The 19,149-nt window shown below is 45.7% G+C and overlaps 1 protein-coding gene across 7 annotated transcripts in view; it reads right to left on the bottom strand.

Moving 5' to 3' along the window:
- LRRC27 (leucine rich repeat containing 27) overlaps positions 1-10,937 on the bottom strand; it is a 463,960-nt gene extending 453,023 nt beyond the window's left edge. For all 7 annotated transcript variants that reach the window (XM_069239754.1, XM_069239755.1, XM_069239752.1 and 4 more), the window contains exon 1: positions 10,787-10,937. The gene's annotated coding sequence lies outside the window, so the exon portion shown is untranslated. The remainder of the gene's footprint in view (positions 1-10,786) is intronic.
- Between the last annotated feature and the right edge of the window lie 8,212 nt (positions 10,938-19,149).

Below are 19,149 nucleotides of genomic sequence, written 5' to 3'. Positions count from 1 at the left end.
TTCCCAGCCACACCCAGTGGCTGGCCTTTAAATTTAAACCACAGAATGGGTTCTTTTGACGGCATTCTCAAATCCCTCTCTCTCTCTCTCAAGGGCTCTCCCAAACTACTTAATCAGACTCCAACATTTCATTCCACACAGGGCACCTTCGACAATGGCCCTAGTTAGCACCACAAGTGTACTGCCAGAGGGTCTCTGAGCTGGCAAAGGTGCTGGGGAAGGAGTTTAATTGCATGGGGTCTACATGCTAAGGGTACGGTGCGGAAGAAGACTGACGCTGAGGGAAGGTTGTGCAGCCACAGATTGCTAGGATGGGTGAGCTACTTCTCCTGTACGACTAATGCTGTAGTACAACGGTACTCAAAGTACGGCCCGCGGGCCGCCAGCGGCCCCACGGACCTAGCTTGGCGGCCCGCGAGACGCACATCAAACGCCACATCATAATGGCAGCAGTATGTAAACATAGAAGAGGGCCGCGGGAGCATGCTCCCGCGGCCCTCCTCTATGTTTACATACGGCGGCCATTGTTTATGGCGTTGCCCTGACGATCCTGCTGCCCGCCTGCCTGCTGTTCCACATTTGTGGCATCTTTACAGTGCTTTGAGTCAGGTAAGGCTCTTTGGTTTTTTATTTATTTGTTTTTAATGTAGTGTGTGTTACTGGGGTAGGCGTGAGAGCAGATTGCGCTGTGTGTGTGCGCTGTGTGTGTGTGTTACTGGGGTAGGGGTGAGAGCAGATGGCGCTGTGTGTGTGCGCGCTGTGTGTGTTACTGGGGTAGGGGTGAGAGCAGATGGCGCTGTATGTGTGCGCGCTGTGTGTTTTACTGGGGTAGGGGTGAGAGCAGATGGCGCTGTGTGTGTGCGCGCTGTGTGTGTTACTGGGGTAGGGGTGAGAGCAGATGGCGCTGTGTGTGTGCGCTGTGTGTGTGTGTTACTGGGGTGGGGTGAGAGCAGATGGCGCAGTGTGTGTTACTGGGGTAGGGGTGAGAGCAGATGGCGCTGTGTGTGTTACTGGGGTAGGAGTGAGAGCAGATGGCGCTGTGTGCAGATGGCGCTGTGTGTGTTACTGGGGTAGGGGTGGGAGCAGATGGCGCTGTGTGCAGATGGCGCAGTGTGTGTTACTGGGGTAGGGGTGAGAGCAGATGGCGCTGTGTGCAGATGGCGCTGTGTGTGTTACTGGGGTAGGGGTGGGAGCAGATGGCGCTGTGTGCAGATGGCGCAGTGTGTGTTACTGGGGTAGGGGTGAGAGCAGATGGCGCTGTGTGTGTTACTGGGGTAGGGGTGGGAGCAGATGGCGCTGTGTGCAGATGGCGCAGTGTGTGTTACTGGGGTAGGGGTGAGAGCAGATGGCGCTGTGTGTGTTACTGGGGTAGGGGTGGGAGCAGATGGCGCTGTGTGCAGATGGCGCAGTGTGTGTTACTGGGGTAGGGGTGAGAGCAGATGGTGCTGTGTGTGTTACTGGGGTAGGGGTGAGAGCAGATGGCGCTGTGTGTGTGCGCGCTGTGTGTGTTACTGGGGTAGGGGTGAGAGCAGATGGCGCTGTATGTGTGCGCGCTGTGTGTGTTACTGGGGTAGGGGTGAGAGCAGATGGCGCTGTATGTGTGCGTGCTGTGTGTGTTACTGGGGTAGGGGCATTGTTTTGAAAAAGGGGGTGGGGTGGTTGTTCCCCCTCTAAGCCCCGCCCCCCGCTGTCACTTCAGTGCGGCCCTCGGCCGCAAACCATACTGCAATTTTGGCCCCCGAGAAAAAGTTTGTGAGTACCCATGCTGTAGTAGCACAGATGAAAACAAACAGGCTGACACCAAAGTGTCCCCATGCTAGGCGGTAGGGAAACCTTCACCTTTTGATGGATGAAGCTTTTTCATGCAGTGAGTCATAGCAAATCATGCTGTGTCCAGTCAGTCATACTGCTGTTGGCTCACAAACCCTAAGACGCTGTTTTACATACACCAGTAGCAGACTCTTTAAATATTTTTATTGAACTCAATGTATACTATAACAAGGGCCTATGAACTTTTGGCAGAGGAGAACCAAATTATACAGCAGGATTATGAGGCAAAAAGGAGAATATGTAGCATAACACAACAGCTTTATTGAGGGTTAATTAAAACTGGTTAAGGAAACAGTTTTTGGGAGCAAATAGGATAAATTGTCTGCACATAACAAAATCTTCTCAAGCATTCATTAATATGTTGAATATTGTCCTTTAGCTCAAGTCATGCAAATGATCAGCCATCCTGGTTAAAAGAGCAATCGATTGTGTTTTTGCAAGTTGAAAGGCCTATGCAACTAAGGGCAAGGACTAAAACCCCCTCCAAAACTGGGCTGCAGCAAATGACAAGCCAAGCATTCAAATGTGTACATACAGAAGTGACAACCAGAGCATTACAGCTTGTATTTCCGAGATTGCTGCACTTCTCCCAGACTAAAAAGACCAAATAAAAGAAGAAATGTTGTGTACAGTACTGTAGCTGAATAGGACCAAGTTGCTGAGACCTTTTTTCAAAGAGGGCTAAGTCATTGGCAGTGTATCTAAAAATAATGTTTTTTTGTTTCAGAATTTCCTTAAAACATGTGTACACCACATCTTCATCCTAGGGTGGCTATATGTTAAGCTGTTGTAACGGAACATGGAACTTGATGACCAGCAGAAGCATTTGTGTAAATGGATAACCGAGTTCTTGTCAGAAGGCATTTTTGAATGTCCTTTGATCAGTATGCCTTAGTTTAAACTAGTACATGGGGATGGTGGCATTCTGGGTTTCAGATTTTTAATATAACTTGAATTCCAGCACAAATTGCGTCAGGCTTGTTGACCGTGGCAATTAAAAAAGTCATCTGAAAAGGTTGCACTGTATTTTATTCAAGCAGGTGCTAAATTGCTCTGGGAATGCCTTTAACCTGTAGGTGAGTGTTGGGAAGAACTTTGCTCTTATCACTTCTAGAAGTGGTTTCAAAGAAGCTTCTGCAGGCATTCTGGATAGTTTCCGAAATTCAAACATTAAGGCCATGGTCTGGTTTTCCAGAGGAGCATAGCGAGCTTTAACTGACCCTTGAGTTTAAGACAGGACTCCAAAATAAGTTGCGATGCTTTGTAAGGTACTGCCTTGATGTTTCCACAGAGGTTTGGAAGTTAAGCCACATGCAGAACTACCACCTTCAGATTCTTATTATTAACACTGCAGTAACCACGCAGGTCTATTTATTGTATGCTGGAGTCCAAAAATGGTTTGATCCAGCACAAAGTGTTATCCGAATACTGCATGATGTATAATGGCAGAATGTCTGGTCAAATTTGGTGGGCAGACTTGGAGATTTCTTAAGGCTGATTCAATATCATCCAAAGTCAGCAACATACAGGTTAAACAACAAAGGGGCAAATACTCAGCCGTGTTTTAGACCCTTGATGCAAATTCTGTCTGGTACAGTGGAGCTGTCTCATAATTTGACCTAAATCCAATTGTTTGAATACAGTGCAATTATAGCCCAGAGAAGAATGGGGTTGATGCCGCCTTTGGCAAGATTTTACCACAGTAGCCCTCTTTTATGCTGTCTAAAGCTATTTAGAAGTCAATACAACAGACAATCTATTGAACCCCTTTATTTAGATTTCTATAGGTAAACAGTGATAGGGCAACAATGTTGCTGATTGTTTCACAGTCGGGCATGAATCCTGCCTAGAACCAGGGTATTATATTGTAGTCAACTGCCCAAGCATACAGTTCTTCTCACGGTAAGGTAGCATACAATTTAGAATCTACATCCAGAAGGGCTAAACATCTATATGTTGTTGTCTCTGACCTTAGGTCCATTTTGTGCACAGGGTGCAAAACTGACTTTTGCCAGGATTCTGGGACGATACTGTTAATCCCTTGGGTGCCCTGGATGTAATGACTACGTCCTCGTTGGCAGCTGTTGTGTGCCGAGGACGTAACCATTACACCCAGGCACCTGCCCAAGGGGGGAGCACTGGTGCTCCCCCCATGGACCACCCACCCACAGGCCCCCACTGGGGATGGCAGCAGAAGCGCTTCTGTTGCCAACCGACCCCCCCTCCCCACGTCATCTAATGATGTCAGCTACACCGTGCACCACCATCATTTGACATCGCCTCAACGGCGCTCAAAGCGATTTACTTCCAGCGCAGGAGAGAGAAAGAGGTATGTTTCTCTCTAGGGTGGGGGGGGGCCCTTTAGAAAAAGAGGCATCAGAGGAAAGGAAAGGAAAGAGTTTTCCTTTCCTCCGATGACTCTTTGAGCATTCCTGCTGCATGATCGCACTTGATTGTGCAGCCAGAATGCCCACTAGACACCCGGGATTCGGGTTTTGTTTTTTATTTTGGTGACTGTTGGGGAGCAGCCTCTTAGGGAAGGGTCGCTCCCCTTTGTAGAGCATGTTGGCCGTTTCTGCCCCCCTTTGGGGCAGATCGGCCATTTTTTACACCCCCCCCCCCAAGGGATGCAGAAAACCACTAGACACCAGGTAACGTTTCCGAGTGTTTGGTGGCGGGGTGTTTGTGGACTGGTGCATTATTTGCATTTGTGATCATAATGTTTTATTTCTCCTTTTGTTCTAGTTCAAAGCTTTTGATTCCTTTTCTGTGGCTTCTGTTTGTGGCTTTGGCAGTAGTAGATCTGCAGTTTGCATAGTTGCACATGTTTAGTAAAAAAAACTTTTTTGTACAATTTACTCCAAATGAGCATTGTTATATGAATTAGTTTTTTGGTAAATGGTGTAATAATAGCAGCATATTTACCTTATGCTTCTGGTATGTGAAATTCTCTTTAGATTTGTGCACAATGAGAAACGTGTTGACTTATATGCAATTTTATTTTGTGTTTCCTTTTTATTGGGATATCATTGGTGCTTACTGTGCAGAGTAGGTACTGGTGAGTCTAGTTGTCTCTGGCAAGTGAGTGGTATTGTTTTTGAGTATGTAGGTCTTTGTGATAAAGCCACACTTTGTTTATTACTTATTTTACACAGTGTTGGTTGTTGATGACATACTTTTTAAGTTACTTTTGTTACGAATGATCATGACTAGCAGCAGGATGACCGCTCAGCAGTTTGTTGGTATGCCTTTGAGTCTTCTTCTCACCATGATTATCAGACTGACTCTGCATATGAGGCAGAGAAGGAAATGAAAGATTCTAGCAGTGAACTTTCTGTCCAAAAGGAATCATCTGATGATGAAGCCACTCTCAGTGTGGATGAAGTGCCTGTTTTAAAAGAAAAAACTCATGTGTTCATAGTGCTGCTGCCTGGGCCTGAGAGGTTTCCCATTGGCAGATCTGAACTCTGGGTTGCCTCAAATATGGTGCAGCCGGTGTTGCCTGCATTTACTGCTCTCCCAGGGTGTAGAGTGACTACTGAAAACTTCTTGCCTACTAATTTCGCTGAGTTGCATAGGGACAATATTTTTTTCAGTGAGATTGTTGAGCAGACTAATTAGTATGCTGAACAGTATTTGAGGGACAACAGTGCCAGATATGTGCCCAGTCTAGAACTAGCCTGTGGACTCCACAAATCTGGAAGAGTTGAAGAAATTCCTGAGTTTAATTTTTTTGATGGGCTTGATTAAGAAGACGTTGCTGTCTTCATACTGGTCTACCAGTCCCTTGATGGCAATGTCCATATTTCCTGATAGGTAGTTGCTTCTGCTTCGGATGCTGCATTATGTTGATAATGCTTTAGCGTTGCCACAAGATCACCCTGATTGTGCCCGTCTTTTTAAGATTTGGGCTGATCCCTTTGTAGGTCGGTTTTAAGAGATCTATGTCACAGGGAAAGAAATAGCTGTCTACAAGTCTTTGTTCCTATTCAAGGGCCGTTTGGTTTTTAGGCAGTACATTCATAGCAAGAGGGCACGTTATAGAATTAAGAATTAAGATGTATATGCCGTCTGAGAATAGGACTGGGTATGTCTATAATTTCAGGGTGTACACTGGTATGGATTTCAGTATTGATTCCCCCCCCCCTCCCCGGTTGTCTTTTGGAGTTAGTAAGAAGGATGTGTGGGAACTTGGTAGAGGTCAAAGGTCATTATTTATATGTAGATAACGTCTACACTGGTGAGCAATTGTTCGGGGAATTAGTCAAAGCAGACACTATTGCTTGTGGCACAATCCACTGTAACCATAAAGGTTACCTAAGAGAGCTTGTTTGTAAAAAAAAAACTTGAGTGGAGACAGTGCAGTGCTCTGCATAGTGATGACCTTCTAGATGTGAAATGTACAGACAGGAGAGCTGTCTACATGCTGACTACCATCCACAAATAAAGTATTGCACCAGTGACTGTTTGGGGTCAGGTTCCTGAAGTGCCCAAACCTGTGTGCATTTTAGAATATAATAGGCACATGGGTGGTGTTTATAGAGTAGATCAGAGGTTGGAATCTTACACTGCTGTTCGTAAGGCTTACATTTGGAATAAGAAGTTGGCTAGCCATCATTTCCACTTAGCAACATTTAATGCTTTTGTATATTCAATGGAATGTTTTCCAGAGTCCAAGATGACATTTATTCAGTTTCAGGAGTCTGTGATAGGCAGCCTTGATGCAGTGGAACAAGCAAGAGTTCCTGGAGAGGTGGAGAATGTGGCTAGATTGAAAGATCGCCACTTTCCTGATCACATTCCTCCTATGCCGAAAAAAAGGCTTTCCCAGTAGGGACTGTAGGAACTATATGTGGAGAGCTGCACCGAAGGAGAGTTGTATGTACTGCCCTGACTGTCCTAAACCTGGGCTGTTTGTGCCCACTTATTTCCGAATGTACCACACCCAAAATAATTTTTTGGGAACTACTGTGCGAGTAAAAGTGAACTGCCTGTTCACGGTTGGCATTAGTGTCATGTATTAGGTTAGAGCATTTGTGTTTGTAGTGTTGTATTTACTTATAATTAATTAGTGTTTTCTTTTTTGTTTAAAAAAAAAGTGATGGCGGTGTGCGTGGAGTGGTGCTTGCCGGGCAGAGTGTGTGGAGTAGCGCTTGGCTAGCAGTGTGTGACTTGCTGCTTGTCACTACACACACTGCTAGCCAAACCCCAGTCCACACACTCTGTCAGGTAGTGTGATTGCTGTGTCAAGCATGTGGGCGTATGAAAGTGATGTGCCCTTGAATGGCACTGTCTGTTGATGTGAGTGTTGTAATGTGCTGGGCCCGCGGCTGGCAGCGTGAATGGTCTTGCGCGTGTCACATATGAAAGGTGTGTGAATGGACTGTAAAGCGGTTGGTGCCTTGACGCGGCTTTACAGCTCATGAGCTGTGAGTCACTGGTTCAGTTTTTTGACCTTTCAGTTATTAACAGTGCATTTCATTTTTGTGAAATCTCTTGTTAATAAAATTTGATCTATTGAACCATCACTCACCCTTGTGCTAAATCCAACCGGTATGTCTGTTTTCAAGAAGAAAAAAAAAAAAACACACCCTCTGCTGTAATCAGGTGTTGAAGCACCCTGACACACTAGGTATCTCGGGTGGGACCCCAATGATGAAGCATGCTACCATGTAGGTTGGTGGGTGAGGGGTCTTTTTAACAACAAGGTTATTACCCTCAATTCCCTGCAAACTTCAAAATGTGACTAAAATTACAAATTTTCCTCACATTTATGAGCCATATTCTTCAAGAAACAGAAATAAACCAGAAAATTCCTACCACCCAGAGATCCCCTCCTAGCCTGATAAAAATGTTACCTCACCTGTATGGGTGGGCCAAGTACCCAAAACAGTGAAGGGCCCAAAACAAAACGTGGACACATCAAAATTAGTTATCAAAAAAACAACCTGTTTTTGCACGGGGGCAACTGCATTGTTGGTCCTGGGCTTGGTGGTCATCTAGAAAAACCTACCAATCCAAGACATTTTAAAAAACTAGACACCCGGGGGAGTCCCGGGAGGTGTGGCTTGCATAGACCCCCCTAAAAAAAAATTCTTACATATAATCCCCTGCAAGCCCCAAATTTAGCAAAAAAACCAAACACATTTTCCTCATATTTCTGTGTGGAATCAGTACGCCGGCACAAACTTTTTACCACCCAGCGTTCCCCTCAGTCTCCAGATAAAAATGATACCTCACTTGTGTGGGTGTCCAAAGTGTCAGCAACAGGGAAGAGCCAAAAAAAAAAATGTAGAGATTGAGGGGATATCACAGTGAGTTGATAAGCATTTCATTAAAAAACACGGTTTTAGGATGACTGCTTGCAAAGGATTCTGGGTGACAGAATCTGGTGAGAGCCCCACAGGTCGCCCCATCCTGGATTCCTCTTGGTGTCTTGTTTCAAAAAATGTCCAGGTTTGCTAGATTTTCCTAAGTGCCGGCTCAGCTAGAGCACAAAATCCACAGCTAGGCACTTTACAAAAAAAGCGTTTGCTTTCAGAGTACAAATATGAGGTGGCTACTTGCGTTTTTGGGCATTTCCTATTGCGGGCACTAGGCCTACCCACACAAGTGAGGTATCATTTTTATTGGATGACTTGGTGGAACACAGAATAGAAGAACACGTGTTATTGCCAATTGACTTTCCCTATATTTTTGCCTTCCAAATGTAAGACAGTGTGTAAGAAAGAAGTCATTTTGATAAATGCCATGTAATTCACATGCTAGTATGTGTACCCGCTGAATTCAGAGATATGAAAATATCCACTGCTTCTAAACTCCATATCTTGTGCCCATTGTGGAAATGCATAGGTTTCCTTGACACTTATTTTTCACTCTTTATATTTTACCAAATCAATTGCTTTTTCCTCGGTATACAATGAAAATCCATTTCAAGGTGAATTGAAGCTCATTTATTGGCTGTAGGTACCTTAGGTTCTTGATGAACCTACAAGCCCTAAATATCTCTGCAACCGGAAGGGCCCAGCAGATGCAATAGTATATTGCTTTAAAAAATCTGTTTTCCCCTGGAGCTTTTTGTAACTACTGCAGAGACAGAAATGGTGTTTGTTTTCAACTCAATTCCAATATTTTTTTATTTCAACTGTTACTTTGTACAGGAAATCCTTGAAAGATCTACACGAATGACCCCTTGCTGAATTCTGAATTTTGCCTACTTTTCAGAAATGTTTGGCTGTCCGGGATCCACCATTGGTTTCACACCCATTTCCGTCACTAACTGGAAGGACAAAAACTAGTAAAAATGAAGTATGTCACAGTAAAATGCCAAAACTGTCTTGAAAAATTTGTTTTTTTGATTAAAATCTGCTTGTTTCTGAAAGCTGGGAAGATGGTGAGATTAGCACCACAAAACCTTTGTTGGTCCCATGTGCAGGGAAAAAACAGATGCTTTCTGCTACAGCCCATTTTTCCAGCACCTTTTCAGCTAAATACAGAATGTGGTGTCAAAGACAGACGCTTTTGAGCCAGAAACAAGTTTAAAAAATCTGCAAAGTTTGCAGAAGATGATATTGTACGTTACCAGTGCGGCAAATCCATAATCAGGCGGAAAAAGCCACAGCTGCAGACTAGCATTATTCTGGTAGCCCTGGTTATAAATAACATTATGGCTTCATTGCAGTTTGTGGATATCAAAATGCATGGACCACAATGAAGCTTTTTGACAAGCAGGAACACGCCAATTGTCCAATTAAAAGCTTGTAAAGACGAAGATAAACATGTGGGAATAACGTAATCACTTCTCTCAATAATGTTTCTTAAAGCATTTTCTCGTGATCTCTTAAGGTAGAGTGATAGTTGTGCTACCATATCTTAGAACACCTGGGGCCACAAGTATGAAGGTTTTTGCATATCGCAAACAGCGAATCTGGCTGTTTGCGACATGCAAAAAGCACTTCCCCATGTACAAACCCAGATTTGCGACTCACAATTAGAAAGGGGTGTTCCCTTCCTAATTGCCACTCACAGTCCCATGTATGATTGTTTTGTGACCGCAAATCGCAGTGGTGCTAACACATTTGAAAACAGGAAGGGGTCCCCATGGGACCCCTTCCCCTTTGTGAATGGCACTGAAAAAAAATGTTCAGAGCAGGCAGTGGTCCATACTGCCTGCTCTGAAAAAATAAAACACAAACGTTTCATTTTTTGTTTTTGTAATGCATCTCGTTTTCCTTTAAGTAAAACAGGCTACATTACAAAAACATTTTTTTAAAAACATTTTAAAAAAACACTGTTTTATTTTAAAGCAGTCACAGACATGGTGGTCTGCTGTATCCAGCAGGCCACCATCCCTCTGAGTGCTGCCATTCCCAAGGGTGGTCGCAAATTGCGACCTACCTCATGAATAATCATGAGGTGGGCATTTGCAACCCCCTTGCGAGTCGCAAATGGTGTCAATGACACTATACTACATACGGCTTTGCGACTCGCAAAACATAACTTTGATACATGTAGCCCTTAGTTCCTTACTTGCGCTCAGAGGCTGCAACCATAAACTCAAAATATAAGTTAACACTCTCTAATTGGTTTCTTCTACTAGACACTACGTTCAAGAATTTTTAGCAACGCGCCCCACCGCTCCAAAAAATAAAAAAAGTTCAACAAACTTTCCACACCCCATGCCAGTGCAGCAACTGTCACATTCACATTTCCGGCTCACTTGTCTTCCCTCCTGTGATCGGTTACCCTGGGTTGGATTCCGTGTTTTGCTTAAACCGGAGAGTAGATTAGTACTGAGACATGCTTGTGTTTACTCTGCATTTACTCACAATTTAGTGAAAGGGTTATCTGGTTTTAAGGGGGCATGAGAACACAGAATTCAATAGGTGGTCTCCATTGAGGTATACAACATCCATGATCAGAGGGGCAAACTCGGAGTCATAGAGTACAACGGTACCTTGGAGTCGCCGACACTTCCCCTCCTGCGTACCGAAGTCAGAGCCTAACTTCTTCAGTCTCACTGCGAGGGTCTATAAAAAGTGGTTTCTAAGGCAACGGAAACAAGCTCCTACGGGAGCCTACAGGCAAATTGCCTCGAGGGAGGCGAACTAGACACTGCCTGCTAGAGACTCGAAAAACTACGAGCAGCTGTTTACTAATAAGGGCGCCATATTGAAAGGGTGTTGTTTCACGAACTGAAATGTGTTTATTCTGTTTTGTTTCTTTTTTAACATAACTCGTTTATCAGAAACCGACTGATGCCGTTTTCTTTAAAAAGTGTCAACACCTGATCACTTCTAATGTTGGGGGTATCTTTTACAGTTTATTTTGTAGTAATTGTGTTATCTTTGATTCAAATAAATGAAAGAAGATCTATTTGAGACAATTTATAAGGAAGAGAGTTGCTTAAGAACCACCACTCTTCAGCTGACACCATTCACATTTTTAAAAGGGCTGCATTTGTAACCTTTTACATAAGAATGATACTTTTCACAAAATACTACTGGTCATATGTCCACCTTTTAAGATTATGTAAAGGCCTGAACATGATACCTCCTTAGAAGTGTCTCCATTTATCTGTAACACATGCAGCCAACATTTTAGAGGAGAAAAGTGGGAGAGTTTAAAAAAATAATCCCAAGAATGTATTTCCCCCACTGACTATTATTGAAACACAGGCACGTTTGTTCAGACGGGAGCCTCCCGACTGAATCGGGTCAATTGACATGTATGTTAACATGGAATTTCTGCCTTGTTTATTTTAATTATTACTCATGTCTCATTAAGGCAACTGTAAAACTCACTTTTAAATGCTTTTGTCCTATATATTTCCAGTTACAATATGTATAGATGAGGAGAAAAAATTCAGGCTGTAGGTGATTTCCCAATATTTGTGCCAGCTGAGACAACAAAATACCAGTCATGCAGCGGTGTAATGCAAAATGACAGGACCCCGCCCCCATGCAAAATGTGATGAGGGATCCCCAAGGCCAGAATTGCCATACCGGGCATCGGAAGTTTACCCGGGAGGATGATAGAGTAAGTGGTTGGTTTTGTTACTGGGGGCCGTTCTTATAGCTGTGCAGCAGTTTTGAATGAAAGCACTGGCTGCAGAGTTCCTTGCATATCCATACTAGAAGATGAACGATCCCATGAAAACAACAGCCAGTCATATTCATATATATATATATATATATTACCTACTGGCAATTGCCAGGAGGTAGTTATACTTAGGGCCAATTTTTCCCGTAGAGAAAGCATTTTTTGTTTTGCTAATAACCATTGTGCCGCTTGACAAATCTTGTGAAATTTTCAAAACTAGTACACAGGAACACTGCTGTCTGGAAAGTTTCGGAGTGCAGCTGGGGCAGTGAAAATGGAGGCGTCCCAAACACTTTTTCTCATGCTATGTCTATGGGTTTTTTGCAACTTTTAGACATGGCCACACCTTGAACTGCTGAACGGATTTACACTAACGTTTTCAGAAAGCTTGATCTTGGTGTAGAAAGAGCCCCTTTTGTAATTTGGTGTAAATCTATTCAGTAGTTTTGGAGAAATTAAAGGAAACATAATATAGATATCCAGGGGCACGAAGCATTTGCCAATCCACATGCGGAGGATCCGTTGATCCAAGGGAAAAGCAAGGCCCTGATTGGCTGGCATATAAGCAAAAAAAGAGGGGATCAGAGAGGAATTGATCGGTCCAGTGTATACCCTCCCAGAGAAGCAACTACAAAATAAGGTACACCGTTCCAATAGTGTGGACTCCACGCAACCAATTAGGTGGGAAGTTACTAGGTCAACAGACATCAGTTCATTAGGAACAATTGCCCTGACTCACCCATAGGTGACATGCTTCATCATTATGCATTGCTCCTGGTTAGGCCTGCAGTACAATGCCCAATGGACCTCAGAAGGGGACTCTTTGCCGGACATCCTTTGATCGTTACTGCTGGAAAGGATGAAGTGAAAGGGAAGGACAGGATAATGTGGAGTTAAAATTGACTATAGGTGCCAGAAAAGAGAATCTTTAATCACTATCTAGGTGAGAGCCACATACTTCTACTTCCTTCCTGCAGTCACCTACATTCATTCGTCATTTCCTCTCACTTCTCTTCTGCTGGCTCTGCTCTCTGCTTTTTCTCCCGTGCTCCCCCCTCTGCTGCCACCACTGATTAATGTTGTGCTCCTCTCTCTAGCTCTGCTGCCTGCTGCTTTTGTCCTTCTACCTCCTGCTTACAGCCACCTGATTCCATTTTGCATTTCTTCTCACCTCTCCCTCTCTGCCTACTGGCTTTTCTCTCCACTCTTTCATCCCTTTTTCCCTCTCTGCAGCTATTACTAGTTTGAACTTGTATTCCTTTTCCTGCTCGATCTATGCATTCTGCCCCCTCTTCTCCTTCCTTGACTTCTTTGCCTTTTCTTAGCGCAGACGTATGTGGCTCTTTGCAGCAGCATCTCTATGCCTTTGAAAAGAACATAGCATACTGTAATTCAGCTGTAATATACCACTTTCTGCTGGATCACTACATTTGCTGCAGTAGTATTTTAACTGCACAGTTTTATTTCTTTGGAAAGTTCACACATCTGCTTTCCTCTCTTGACTACGCACATGCAAACAAAGTATACACCTGTCAGCCTGCATATTGAAAGTCTTGTAGTGCTGACTGTCCACATTAATCTCCAGGAAGCTCATTTGGGTACTTTCAATGGAAGTTACCATGCACCTTCTCTCCTGTCCAATACTGCAAGTCTCTCCAATTTTCCTCCACCAATCACACTCCAGTTCTCTTTCTCCAAAACTCACACTCACTCCCCCACCTTTTACCCTCTCAAGGACCGACCGATACACATGTGCAGTCCAAGGTTTGCCAGTGGTGGTGGAACAATTTTCAGAGTGGGAGTGCTAACATTAATGTTATATCACTGAAGTAATAGGAATTGTGAAAAATCCAAGTGCCATACAAAAAACAAGCGCAGCAAATGTGTCACACCCATTTAGCAAGACAGTGGTAAGAGTGGCATTTGTAGCCAGTGGTGCATTGTGGAGCACTGGTGAGGAAGTGTACTGTCATTATCAGAAGCTTATTTTCCATTGAAATGGCCACTAGATTTGTATAGACATAGAGTGTTACTGGTGAAACTATATAGCTGGTGCTTAATTTGTCATAAAATAAGTGTCAGGGCCCTCCCTGGAGGCCACTGCAATGTACGCCACCCATTGCCCCTGCCATCACTGCTGATAGGAGAAACACAACTACTAACAATCACACTGCTACTAGTGTGACAATTTAGACTATTCCACACTCCAAAAGATATAAGAATGGTTTGGGCAGCAGGTGTTAGTAATTTTTAATGTATATTGAATTAATAAACAACTGTTGTTGTGCTCATCTCTGAATTAGATAGACAGCTCCACTATGTGGCAGACTGCCATAAGTGCCGGTGTTAACAATTAAGTGCCGGTGCCGAACATTGGAAATCACTGGTTCAAATTAAGTACTATAAATAGCACAAAAACGATAATGTATGGAAAATGAGGTTTCAGCGAATATTTATCATTGCATATCAGCAACTAAAGTGTCTTAATTTGCTCCCATTAAGATCTTTGTTTCCATCCCACTTCAGAATTACAAAAATGTGCTTCATTTCTACTTACCTAAATGCAGATACAAGTAGAAATATGTGTATGGTTCACCTACAGTAGTTAAATGTTATTGTGTGTTAGAAAAAACTGACGTCCTACAGCCTTGTCTTTCACTTTCTGTACCACAGTAGGGTTGTCAACCAGATCCTTTTTACAAAATCTTTTCAATTTGCAGTCTCAGATATAAAAATATACACCAGTTTGCAAATAAGCAGCAGTTTGTCAGAAGACATAGCCTGACATGTGACCTTTGTCTTTCAACACCAGCAGATGTGACAAGACAAAAACAAAATTTAAAGGCATCTTTATTGCTCACTCACCTTCTAAACCCCAGCACGATTATTTCTTGGGGTTCTACAGCACCCTCACACCCGTACTTCCAGCACCTATGGTATTTGCTATATCAGAACCCACTATGCTTATTGAATCTCAACCGCTACCTCAATCTGTCTATGCCTGCTGCCCCCCTCATCTCTCTCTACCTCTCTGTGTTCAACCTAAGCTTGTCCAGTTTCCCAGACCGTCTGTTCCTCTTCTAAATGCAACTCCCCTGGCCTCTTAACTCTCCACTTCATTTTTTCCTGGCACATCCTTTCACGTCTTTTCAACATAACCCCATACCAACAATGGTCCACCCCTTTCAATCTCTTATTGTTCCACTCCGCCTAACTACTGAACCTTTAAGCAAGCCTCCTAACCCTCTTTTTCCATCCCCTTTCCTTCAACGACCCTCTCAAATACTTGTCGTCTGACCTCCCCCTCTCTTTAATTACCCACACTACCCCTGCCTTCCTCATTTCTATCCAGCACATGAAGCTGCCACCTCTAAACCAGAACAGAACACCACTCCACCACCTCGAAATGATCCTCTGCCCTGCAACAACCATTATCTGTAAGGCAACAAAGTCACTGTCAGACTTCTCCCATTCCACAATGGCAACATGCAATAACTTAGGGGGTCATTCTGACCTCGGCGGTAAAAGGCGCTTACCGCCGGTCAGAAGACCGCCATAACACCGCCGCTGCCGCGGTAAACCGCCACGGTCATTCTGACCCGCAACTGGCAAACCGCCAAAAACCCGACATCCACAAAAGTACGCACACCAAAGGTCAGCGAAAAAATGGCGATGAACAAACCTCCACCGTCACGCCAACAGAAATACGCCCATACCATTCCGACCCACAAATCCACGCGGCGGTCTTTCAAACGCGGTATTCCATTGGCGGTACACACCGCCGCGCTCAAAATACACACACACATAGAAAACTCAGCCACATTGGTCAGTTTGAAACACGCACACCTGATACACATACTAACACCACTCCCACACACCCAACACAATATAAAACACACACCCACATCACCCACAAACCCCTACAACCCGAAATTATTGACGAAGGCTAGAGACAGAGCACAGAATAGACAATCCCACAACACAGAGGCACACAACACCATCACCCACACAGAATCCACACACCAAACACCACACACCACCACACGCACAACACTCATCACCACAAACGCCACCCCACACCTCATCCACACCACCCCATGGCACCCCAAAGACACCCCAGGTTCAGTGACGCCGAACTCAGGGTCATGGTGGAGGAAATAGTCTGTGTAGAGCCCCAGCTCTTCGGGGCACAGGTGCAGCACACCAGAATTGCCAGGAAGATGGAGCTATGGCAAAGGATAGTGGACAGGGTCAACGCGGTGGGACAGCATCCACGCAATCGGGATGACATAAGGAAGAGATGGAACGACCTACGGGGGAAGGTGCGTTCCATGGTATCAAGGCACAACATTGCGGTGCAGAAGACTGGCGGCGGACCCCCACCTACTCCCCCAGAATTTACCGCATGGGAGGAGGAAGTCTTGCACATCCTGCATCCTGAGGGCCTAGCAGGAGTAGGCGGAGGAATGGACTCTGGTAAGTCAAATCTTCACTACTGCTTCCCACCCCCACCCCACCTGCATGCCAAATCATACCCCCACCCTCACCCCCACCCCCATCACACCAACTCCTACCAAAAGGCTCACCATCACAACCCACCCATCCCAACACCAAGCCCTGCATACGACCACAAAGCATGGACACCCATCACCAAAGCATGCCCACTGCACACACACATCACCCCCACAAGCCACCCTCACAAAAGCCCCCACAAGGGAATGCCTGCACTTGGGTACACGGACACCCACCCATCACACGAAATGCCACACACAGAAGCAATAACCATACCTTTATACCCCTGCAGGACCCGAACGCCACCACACCGCCACGGAGGGTCCAGAGATGTCCATCCCACCCCCAGAAGAGGCCCCCAGCGATGACAGCAGCTCTGTCTCCCTGGACCCAGATGACCAGCCCGGCCCATCGGGGACCTCTGGACAGTCGGTTCCCCACAGACAGCCACAGGCTACACCAGACCCAACCCCCTCTGGGAACACCAGCGGGCCCATGCCTCTGTCTCCAGGACACGTCAATCAGCGGTGTGTCCACCACTACAGGGCACCCAGGTTGACCCACCACCCCAACAACAACAGGGACCTGGGGGCAGTGGTAGTGGGCACACCGTCCAGGGGACAGAGGCCCATGAACACAGGGGAACTGGGAGGGCTGCTGTGCGACAGGGGGGGGACAGGCCCGGGCAACCGACTCTCCAAGAGGCCCTCTCCTCTATCATGGGAGCATACCACCGCTCCCAGGAGACGATGGCGACGGTACTCGCTCGGTTCCAGGAGATCCAGGCACTGCAGGAGGAACAGTACATGGGGTTCAGGGAGGAACTGAGGAACATCGGTTCCGCAATGGGGACCATCGTCGTGGCCCTTACCCAGATCGTCACCACATTGCGGGACCATGTGGCACCCCAAAGGGCCCCTGTCACTAGCCCAGGCCAGGAACAGCCTACCACCTCCGCCGGCGCTAGTGGACAGGAGGCCCCCACACAACGACAGGCCACCAGAACCCCACCTCCTGCAGAAGAAGAACCACCCCGCAAGCGGAACCTGAGATCTCACAAGAAGACAGAGTAGGATTGCAAGACCCCCGCCAGCCTAAGATACCCCCTGATGTCATCCCACTGTCCCACATTGTCACCCTGTCCAACCTTGAACTGCCCCTGCTCCATCCTTCCACAGGCATATGGACAATGCACCTGTGCGACTGAGAACTGGACTCTGCCATGGACATTACTCCACCCCCACCCATCACCGTTTTACAATCATGTACCTATATGTAGCACTTAAAATAAATCACTTATTGCACTTAAAATAACAGGAGTCTGCTTGTATTCTTAACAAATGTATTACACATAACGGTGCAATAATGTCCAGTTACTTTGTGATGACAACATACCAATTTCAATTAGCTTTAGTCCATGGGCAAACAAAGCTGAAGTCAGGCAGTGGGTCATACAGCTCTGAAAAGGGAAGGGAAAGTCACAAATCAGTTAACAGGAACTGGGGGGAAACACAGACAGTGGAGACGCATGAGGCCTTAAGAAAATGTAAAATGGCGTTGGTGATTCTTACCTGTGTGCTACTGAAAATATTGTTGTATGACTGTATCCCTGTTGTCCGTGTCGTCCCCGTTGTCTTCCTCCTCTTCACTCTCCACAGGCTCCACAGCTGCTACAACACCACCATCTGGACCATCCTCCTGCAGAAAAGGCACCTGGCGTCGCAAAGCAAGATTGTGAAGCATACAGCAGGCCACGATGATATGGCACACCTTCTTTGGTGAGTACATTAGGGATCCCCCTGTCATATGCAGGCACCTAAACCTGGCCTTCAGGACCCCGAAGGTCCTTTCTATGATCCTCCTAGTTCGCCCATGGGCCTCATTGTACCGTTCCTCTGCCCTGTTCCGGGGATTCCTCACTGGGGTCAGTAGCCACGACAGGTTGGGGTAACCAGAGTCACCAATTAGCCACACACGGTGTCTCTGTAGCTGTTCCATCACATAAGGGATGCTGCTATTTTGCATGACATACGCGTCATGCACTGACCCAGGGAACTTGGCATTTACATGGGAGATGTACTGGTCAGCCAAACAGACCACCTGGACATTCATCGAATGATAACTTTTTCTGTTTCTGTACACCTGCTCACTTTCTTTGGGGGGAACCAAAGCCACATGGGTCCCATCAATGGCACCAATGATGTTGGGGATATGTCCAAGGGCATAGAAATCACCCTTCACTGTAGCCAATTCGCCCACCTCAGGGAAAATAATGTAGCTCCGCATGTATTTCATCAGGGCAGACAACACTCTGGACAAAACCTTAGAAAACATAGGCTGAGACATCCCAGATGATATGGCCACTGTTGTCTGAAAAGACCCACTTGCCAAAAAATGGAGTACTGACAGAACCTGCACCAGAGGGGGAATCCCTGTGGGTTGACGGATGGGGGACATCAGGTCTGGCTCCAGCTGGGCACATAGTTCATGTATAGTTGCTCTGTCAAGCCTGTATGTAAGTATGATATGTCGTTCTTCCATTGTCGACAGGTCCACCAGCGGTCGGTACACAGGAGGATTCATCCTTCTCCTCGCAAGTCCCAGCCGACGGTGCCTAGGAAGGACAACATGGAGCACAGAGTCAAGCAACCCACAGGTTCGTTCACACAGCTTGCACAGTACATGAATCGCTATGCATTGAAAGGC

This window comes from Pleurodeles waltl, chromosome 6 (assembly GCF_031143425.1).
Source record: "Pleurodeles waltl isolate 20211129_DDA chromosome 6, aPleWal1.hap1.20221129, whole genome shotgun sequence".
In the NCBI taxonomy this organism is placed as follows: Eukaryota; Metazoa; Chordata; class Amphibia; order Caudata; family Salamandridae; genus Pleurodeles; species Pleurodeles waltl.
The sequence above is the reverse complement of the archived record's forward strand: the minus strand, read 5'-3'. Positions and strand labels throughout refer to the sequence as shown.